The sequence below is a fragment of the Pinus tabuliformis genome, chromosome 8 (assembly GCF_031772625.1).
Source record: "Pinus tabuliformis cultivar Carrire ecotype Pingquan chromosome 8, CPIR1, whole genome shotgun sequence".
NCBI classification, from domain to species: domain Eukaryota; kingdom Viridiplantae; phylum Streptophyta; class Pinopsida; order Pinales; family Pinaceae; genus Pinus; species Pinus tabuliformis.
Window position 1 is genome coordinate 1,951,028,354 of NC_142294.1, and position 9,471 is coordinate 1,951,037,824.

Consider the following 9,471-nt stretch of genomic DNA (forward strand, 5'->3'; position numbering starts at 1 on the left):
CATCGCATTTGTTCATCATATGAAAGATTAGACTTCATATTTTCCATTTAGCATTTGAAGATTGTTATGGATCCATTTTTGCGGTTGGTTTGATGCATGATTTGATTGATCTTCTTCCCTACATAGATAGCTTTCATCAAATTGAAGGATTTCATTTCATCATCTAGTTTGCATTTTAGGAACAGGTAACATCGTTAAGGCCTTGAAATTGAGACATAATTACAAGATCAAATTTAAAATCTATCAATTAACCTAAGGAGCATTTGAAACATTAACGATCATATCTAGTGGTCTAGGTTAGAGACGTGTTTCAGCGTCTTAAAAAATTAGCAGTTTTCATTCACTTCAGCATCAGATAGTGCTAGCATGGACTTTTTCTCCTTGTACCATCGCATATATAAAGGGAGACCCCCCTAGGTTGCAATCCTTTATCCATAGGAAGCCGAGTCTACCACCCTGTAAACATGATACACCGAACACAACATTCGGGGAGATTTCTTGCACGTATGTCAAGTCCTTGGTCAATTTATTGGCTAAGGTGTATATTGCAGTTCATGGTTACTTGGTACTCCTTTTACCTAGATTCACCTGAGAAGTCATTTGATCTTTTCTAACTCTCTAAATTTGAAAAGATCATCGAGCAACTTGTCCTTTCAAGCTTGCAAAAATATTGAAAGCGACTAGAGTCACCTTTTTGCCCTTTTCTTGACTCTTAAAAGATGAAAAGGCAATGTTTTTGTTTCTAAAATTTAACTGCCCACGATAAACATGTCGATCCCAAGCAGTTGCTTCTTAGACCAAATTGAGTAATTTCATGTTAATTTCAAGATTGTTAAAGCCCTAAATGAATTTTTCCTTTCCTTTTTTGTTGTTGAGAGGAAGCCATCATGGCTGAACCATTGAGTCCATCTCATAGTTCCCCTTCATTGTCTGATACTGAAGGGTCCTCCCAAGGAGTTCATCCAGAACTTTCACAGTTGCCTGAGGATCAAGGTCTTGAACTTGGAATTGTTCTAAGTATCCAACCCTTGTCTTCTCGTCCGCCTTCATCAGATTCTCATTCATCTCACAAATCTGATCAGGATTCCTTTGATAATCCCATCTAGACCCCTGAGAGTGTACAGATTCTTGAAAGTCCGCAAAGGTTGGTTTTTTTATCCTTTGAACCCTTTGTTCAATCCTGTTGTGATATCTCCTCAGCGTCTTTGTTGACCTAGATTGTCATTGATGTCAATATGGCAATATTCTGGATGAGTAAACAATGATGTGAAGCGAAGTAGAGTGGATCCATGAAGAAACAGGAGCAAGAAGCCAAGGAGCAAAGCCATATTGTTCATTAGAAGGAATAAAGAGGAACATGCATCAAGAGGAGAAGCCAGCAGAAGAGCAGTTAACAGAGGAGCCATATCATGTGATATCGGAGGAATATAAGAGAAGAGCTATTGGAGCAGTGTATCAAAAGCCATCATGGAGTCATATTAGACCAAAAAAGAGCGGAGAGCCAAGGGAGCATAGAGCCGTTACTTTGTGTATCCGAATTCAACAGTTAACTGGCGGGTTTGTAATAGTGGCAGTGGTTTTCAGGCATATTCTAGGCGATAAGGGTTATTTAGAGGAGAGCGCCCGATTCCATTAACTGAGTGACACGTAGCACTTGGGTGGAGAGAGAAAACCACTTTTTGCGGGTGGTTATTTCCCTTGCAAGTGGCTCACCTGAAATTCATGCAGGCCGTTGGATCTAGTGTGGGTTGATCGATGGCGAAGGATCAATGGACGGTTTTAGGTTGGTCGGGTTAGGTCGGGACCGTTAGATTTGGAGAGAAGAGATAAACGGTGGAGGATCGCTAAGGAATACCGCAAGAGTGTAAAGCCGTGTCATGATAAAATATGCGATTGTGATATATATATATATATCCCATGGGACCATTACAATATGATGTAATATAATATTGTGTCCATCGCAATATCGCAAGCCTCTTTAAATCCTGGCCACATTAAAATGCTGATTGCGATATAATTGCAGACCTGACTACACCATTATAACATGGCTTAATCAAATTTCGCATCTGCAGTAATCACAATGTACAAAGGAATGTCAAACCAGTGATTGCAATAAGGGTGTGGACCCGACGGACTTATTAATAATTGTTTAATACCATATTGCATCCGCTCCATCGGTAGTTGGGAATCGGCTATGTTATGTGTGAACCTCCAAAAGCGACGATTGCGATAAAAGGATGACGTGACTTGTGGGACCTCTATATGGCTATAGCCTCTCTTATATGGTTTCTGTGAATAATCAAGTCTATGGACAAAAAACTCTTCAATATGTTTTTTAATATTCAAGTCGGACTCTTTCCAATAAACGTGTCTTTCCGATCATTGGTGAAACCCATATGTGATTATGAAAATAAGACGAAAGGACGAGCAAGCGTAGATTGGGAAGCCGAAGACCCAATGATCAAGAGGGGATGTGAAAGGTCAAGCGAGCATTGACGAAGTCAAAGCTCAAGCAAGCAAGGAGGAAGCTAAAAGGTCAGGTGTATCAGGCTTCTATAACAGTGAACAAGGAAGGTTCAAAGGTGTGTTGGTGAACTGTAAGAAACAAAGGAAGCCAAAGTTCTGGCAGAAGCGAAAGGAACAGGAGGATAGACGTAAGTCATAGGTCCAACAGGGTTGAGAGCATAGAATTACAACCAAACAGATCCAGATAGTTTATAGCAAAGGGTTGGAGCCTCACAAAGAGTCCAAGTTGGTTCTTGGAAACTAATTGAAACCATATATATATATATATATATATTGCACTTGATTTATTGCAATTGATTTATTGCAAATATCACATTAATAAAAGCATCTATACCTATTATGTATTTCTATGTTGCAAATATAAATGTTTTTAACTAATAAAAATAATAATTGAAAAGAAATATTAATTCACCCCCCTTCTCAGAATTTCCAGCAATTGGTATCAGAGAGGGCTTCTTCAAATCAGCCTAACAACTTGAATAAGGATTCTTATTCAAGATGAGAAATCAAGAAGTGTTAGGAAGACCTCCTCTATTCGATGGCACAAATTTTGGTTTTTGGAAAAAGAGAATGTCCTACTACTTAATGTCCCTTGGACCTGAAGTTTGGCATTCGGTCTTAAATGAGTACATAGCTCCTTCCACTCTTCCAATGGATCAAGATAAGAGGAAAGTCTACGTTGCAAATGAAAAAGCCTTAAACTCCATCACTGGTGGAATCACCGATTCTGAATTTACAAAAGTCATGAATTGTAACTCTGCCAAAGAAGTATGGGATAAGCTAATTAGCTTATACGACAGGGACTCCAAAGTCAAGAAGGCAAAGCTTCAAACTCATAGAAGGCAATTTTAAAGTCTGAAAATGGATGATGAAGAAGATATTGCATCATACTTTCTTCGAGTAGCTGAAGTGGTCAACTATCTTAAAGGATTGGAAGAAAACATTGAAGAAAGCACCATTGTTCAAAAGGTCTTAAGATCTTTCCCAGACAGATTTGACTCCAAAGTAAGTGCCATAGAAGAAATGATGGATCTGGATACTCTTAGGATGGATGAACTCCATGGAATCCTCATTTCCTATGAGATAAGAAAAGGTTGCCCAAGTTCCAAAGATGCAGCATTCAAGGCCTCAAAATCAAAAAAGGGGAAAGAAAGGAATGTCAGTAGTGATGACTTCGATGTTGAATATGAATTGGCGCAATTTGTACGAAGGTTGAAGAAAGGGTCTAAGCTAAAAGGTAAATACCCTCTTATTTGTTTCAAATGTGGAAAAATAGGTCATTATGCTGCAAAATGTCCTCATAAGCATGATAGTGATGATGAAGAAAATTCTAAAAGGATGGTATACAAAAAGAAAGGGTTCAATAAGAATAATTTCCTCTCTAAGCAATATGAGTCTGATGAAGATGAATTTGTAGTCATAAAAAAAAAATCAACTAACCAGTTCCCTCACTGCAAAGGAGGTAATGATGAATCAGATGAAGAAAATGACCATGCTGGAAGCCAAGAAGTATTATTCACGACATTCAGAAATGATGATGAATCAGGGCTAGATGGAAATGTAGATGAATTTTTAATAAGTGCCATTGAAGAAAATGAGAAATTATATAATAAAATCATTTTTGTCATGGTAGAAAACAAGGAAAAAAAGAAGGGAAGATCTCTTGAAAAATAATATAAAAGAAAAAGAAGAAGCTTGCAAAGAATGTGAAGCCGAAATAGTATCTCTGAGGAAGGAATTGGAGCATGTTAAAAAGGGTTGGAAAAGATCTCAAATACTTGACACTATCCTAAATAATCAAAAACCTCAACATGACAAATCTGGAATAGGTTTTAAAGGAGAATCATCAAGTACTAAGAATAATGCGAAAAGCTATGCCGATGTACTTTCCAGCAACCCAAAAGAAGAAAGATTATTTCATCAAAGGCTCATCCCAGATCCAAAGAATGAAGAGAGAGTAACTTCAAGGAAGAATGTTGATTCGAGTCATGGATGTTACAACATATACAGAACAGTATTTCATCAAAGGCCCATCTCAAATCCAAAGAATGAAGCGGGAGTAACTCCAAGGAAGAATGTTAATTCAAATCATGGCTATTACAACAAGTAAAAAACTATCTTTTTTGGGCATTGTTTCCATTGTAAAAATTTTGGTCATCAAGCTAGACATTGCATGGCTCGTAAGAATGACACACCAAACTGAAGGATCAAACAAACAAACCATATGGCCCCAAAGGGCAAGGACAAATCAAGACCTACAATTATTTTGATCCCTTGGCCAAATTTGATCTGATTTGCTCATTATGTAATAATAATGGACACAATGAAAAAAATTTCCCACTCAAAAGAGGAAAAGCAAGAAGTGAGAATTCCAACACGGATAAATGTGGCCTAGCTCTATGTGCTCAAAATAATGAAAATCATTGGTTTGTGGATAGTGGGTGCTCCAGACACATGACAGGGGACAAAAGGAAGTTGGTCTCATTGAACAAAAAGGAAGGAAATGTATCCTTTGGAAGTGGATTTGCCAAAATTGATGGAAAAGGAACTGTTACTCTTATTAATGGAAAAGGAAAAGCTCAAAATGCTTTGCTAGTAAACGGGCTCAAACACAACCCCCTAAGTGTTAGCCAAATCTGTGATCAAGGACATAATGTTGTCTTTAGTACCAAAGACTATGAAATAAGGAACTCTTCCTCAGGGGAACTTGTGGCGAAAGGGGTTAGAACAACAGACAACATCTACATTCTGAACAAGATTCAAGAAGATAAATGCTACTTAAGTCAAACAGATGAAAGTTGATTGTGGCACAAGCGACTTGGACATACAAGCTTCAATAACTTGATCAATATCAACAGTATTAAAGCAGTACAAGGCATTCCAAAGTTATTCAAATGAAATCAAGGAATATGTGGTCCATGTCAACATGGAAAGCAAACCAGAACCAGCCACAAGACCAAGGAGTTTTCTACATCAATGCCTTTGGAGATCATCCATGCTGATTTATGTGGACCAACTAAAACTCCGACACTCCAAGGATAAAGGTACTTTGCTTTATTTGTTGATGACTATACTAGAATGATGTGGATATATTTTATAAAATATAAATCTGAAGTATTTGAGTGTTTTAAGAATCTTAAAGCTCTTGTAGAAAATGAAAAGGACTCAAAGATTAAGTGCCTCAGAACAGATAGAGGGGGAGAATTCACATCAAAAGAATTTAATGAATTCTGTAAAATACATGGAATTAAAAGAGAACTCTCTGCTGCCAGAACACCCAAGCAAAATGGGGTAGTTGAAAGAAGAAACTAAATAGTTCAAGAAATGGCATGATCCAGATTTAAACAGGAACGCAATAAAATACAGAGATAACCAGAAAGACAGATATGCAACGGAAATAATACCTCAATTCATTACTGTAAAATACTGAAATATGCTTACAAACAGAAATGGAAATAAACCAGCTAGGGCGATGGTAGCTTATCTCTGAGAAGAGATGTGGTGGCTACATGCCTCTGAACTATCTTACAATGAGGCTCGAAGGCCTATTTATTGTTGAGAATCAATGGAAAACCCTTCACATTCCAAAACCTAACCCTAGAAGATGAAACGCCAAATTGCGGGCCCCGTTTTTTGGGTAAGTTGGTACATCAACTTCCCGGGGTCGCGAATTGGTCGTACTATCTCCGTTTGACATGCATGATAGCTCATTGGAAAGATCTCTCCGAGGACTACGACAGAAAAGACGATTTTTAGACAAAAAAATCGCTGGTGGTAGATTTCCCAAAAAACGTCGTTTAGGGCCTCAAAACAGCTCCAAAAGTTTAGGACCCAAAAAACTGCTAAAAATAGTAAACTGTGCTATAATTAAGGAAACTGAAAAAACTATAAGAAGCACTAGAGGGGATCCAAGTGGAATTAGCGGGTGGCCACCAATATCCACTTATCATTCCTCCCCCCTTAGGAAGCAATGGTCCCCATTGCGTTGAGTTCCTCCATGAGATGAGGGAACTTCTGCTGCAGTTGGTCCCTGGTGAGCCACTTGTCCTGGTGAAGGAGTTGTCCTGCTTTGACAACTCGATACAGTTGGATATTCTGCTGGCGAGTGTGCTTGATCTGTGTGTCCATGATCCGATCAGTTGCAGCTTGTTCCATGCAAGCTGGATTTAAATTTGTGGGTGTGAGTTGTTCTGCAATGTCGGATGTGTCTAGTAATGGTGGAAAGTATGGCCGAAGCCGGTCGACATTAAACACTGGGTGCAGGCCAAGGAATGGGGGAATGCTGAGCTCAAATGCATTGTCTCCCACAACCTTGGTAATGGTGTAAGGGCCATATCGGAGTGGTCTGAGTTTCCGATAGGCTTCGGTAAGGCGTTCCTTTTGCAAATGCAACCAGACTTTGTCACCCACTTGAAACTTGTGTATCACCCGATGTTGATCATGTCGCTGCTTGTACTTGGCATTTGATTTCTCCAGAATCTCATGGACCTGCTGGCAAATATGTTGGATGTGCTCAATGAAGCTGTTTTCCTTATCTGTTTCAGACTGGACATGAGCAGAATTTGCGTGAGTAGCTGCAAATGGCATGGCCACATCGATGGGACATAGTGTGTTATAGACATTTTTGTGCCTCGCATAATGGAGCATGGAATGTCAATAATTATAGGGATCCTCAGTCCCTAAACATGTTGTTCTTACCCCTAAAAGAACAAGGTCATCAAACAACAGCACTTCCAATCAGTTCTCCACCTGAAAGCACTTCAAAACAGGCTTATTTTGGATCATGTCAGCTGCTTAACTGAGCTTTTGCGCTGTAATGCAACTGTCCCACTCTGTACCTGCGCTGAAAGTCAAAAGTAATGAAGGCTACCTGCGCTGGATGAGATTGGCCAAGTGGCACAGTCATACTGCAAGGTGTCAACTGCCCAGGAAGCTTCCAAACTGACACTTGGTTCATGAGATTCGCCCTGTGATGAGTAAGAGGTACTTGATCACCATGTGTAAGCAAGGATCTCCAAGTGGACTCAAGAACTGAAGATTAACTGAAGAGGGAGAGGACACTAGTCAGCTCTATGCCAGCCTCAAGCTGACTCATCCTCTCTTCTTCTCTCCTATATATAGAGCTCTTCTATGAGGTCTAAGGAGGCTGGAATTTTGTGTAAAGCAAGGAGGTGCTGTTGGATTACAGTTAGAGCTATTGGGTGATTGTTTTACTAGAGGTGAAGAGGAGAGTTCTTGCTGCTGGGGAGGTGCTGCTGGATTGGAGCCATCATTGGTTGTAACCTTCTCAGAACCCTGTTACTTCTATCAATAAAGTTTTGCATGTTCTCCTATATACTTGTATTACATTGATGGATTGTATTTACTTGTATATTTGATTCACTCTAATCCATGCATCAGTTATGAGTACATGTATCTTGTAGTTTCCTCTCTTGTTTTGTGCAGGATCTATGTGTAGCTGGACCGGCAAAGAGAGCAAGGAGCTGGGAACAAGAGACAAAGAGAGAGGACAAGGATCAATTAAGCGAAGGACACCAGGTTGGTTAATCTTTTCATCCTTCTCTCTGTACTTTCATAAAGGAAAACATCAAAGCTTTACTTTCAGTTGTTGCTAAAGACTGTCACCTTTAGAGTAGGGATAGGGTCATCCGCATCGGATACTTTTCCCCACAACATAGTGGCTGGAATCCCAATCCCACCTGAAAAGGGCTGTGGCCAGTCGAGCTGTGGAGAGCCCGGTTGTAGCTGTGCTGAACATAGGGGAGGCTCTCATCCCATGTGCGTGGATGCTTTGAGTTGTACATGCGCAGAATGTGTACGATCATCCTGTTGACGACCTCAGTCTGGCCATCAGTTTGAGGATGGAAGGCTGTGGACTTAGTGAGTTTGGTGTCGAGCATCGACCAGAGGCTAGACCAAAATGTACTGAGGAACCGCTGTCCCGATCTGAAATGATAGACTGTGGGATCCCAAAGTGTACCCATACTCGTTCAAAGAAGAGTTTAGCAGTGGCTTCTGCTGTGATATTCTTCTTGCAGGCCGCCATAATGGCCATCTTCGAGAACCTGTCGACGACCACAAAAACACAGTCATTTCCATGCCTAGTGGAAGGGAGGCCTGACATGTAATCCATGGAGATAGATTCCCAAGGTCGACTAGGGGTAGGCAGCGGGGTATAGAGGCCTTGCTTCTTGATGGTCGGTTTGGCAATGGCGCAAGCAGTGCATGATCTAATGTACTTCCCGACATCCTGTCGAAGATTCAGCCAATAGAAATATTTCTGCAGTACTGCCACCGTTTTTTCGACCCCAAAATGCCCAACGGCCCGACTGTAGTGTGCTTCCCAGATCATCTTGGCACGCTCACTTGAAGGAACACAAAGGTGACCCAGGTGGCTTAACAGGTCGTCCTAGAGGTGAAAATCTGGAACATGCTGACCCTCCAAGAGTGTCTGGTATGTGTGGCCAAATTCCGGGTCGCTTTTGTAGAGCAGTGGCCAATCAGAAGTCTCGTGCCCACAAGAGTTGAGCACGGTGGTTAACGCCATGATCGGTGGTCGACTGAGGCAATCTACAACATTATTGGTGCTGCCCTTCTTATACTTGATATTCAAATGGAACTGTTGCAGGTATGTGGACCACTTCTGATGGCGATCATTCTACAATTTCCCTTAGGTCTGTATGAACTGTAGGGGTCGGTGGTCTATGTGGATGACCGTTTCCTTCCCCAAAATGTAATGCTTCCATTGTCGGCAGGCCTGCACAATGGAATACATCTCTTTTTCATAAGTGGGATACTTCCGGACTGTCTCAAAGTGTCTCACTGTGATATGCCACTGGATGCCCGTGTTGAGTAAGGACTGCCCCAATAGCATAGTCAGAGGCATCTGTTTCAACCTCAAATGGTTGTTGCAAGTCTGGTAATGCAAGAACTGGTGCTGTGCAG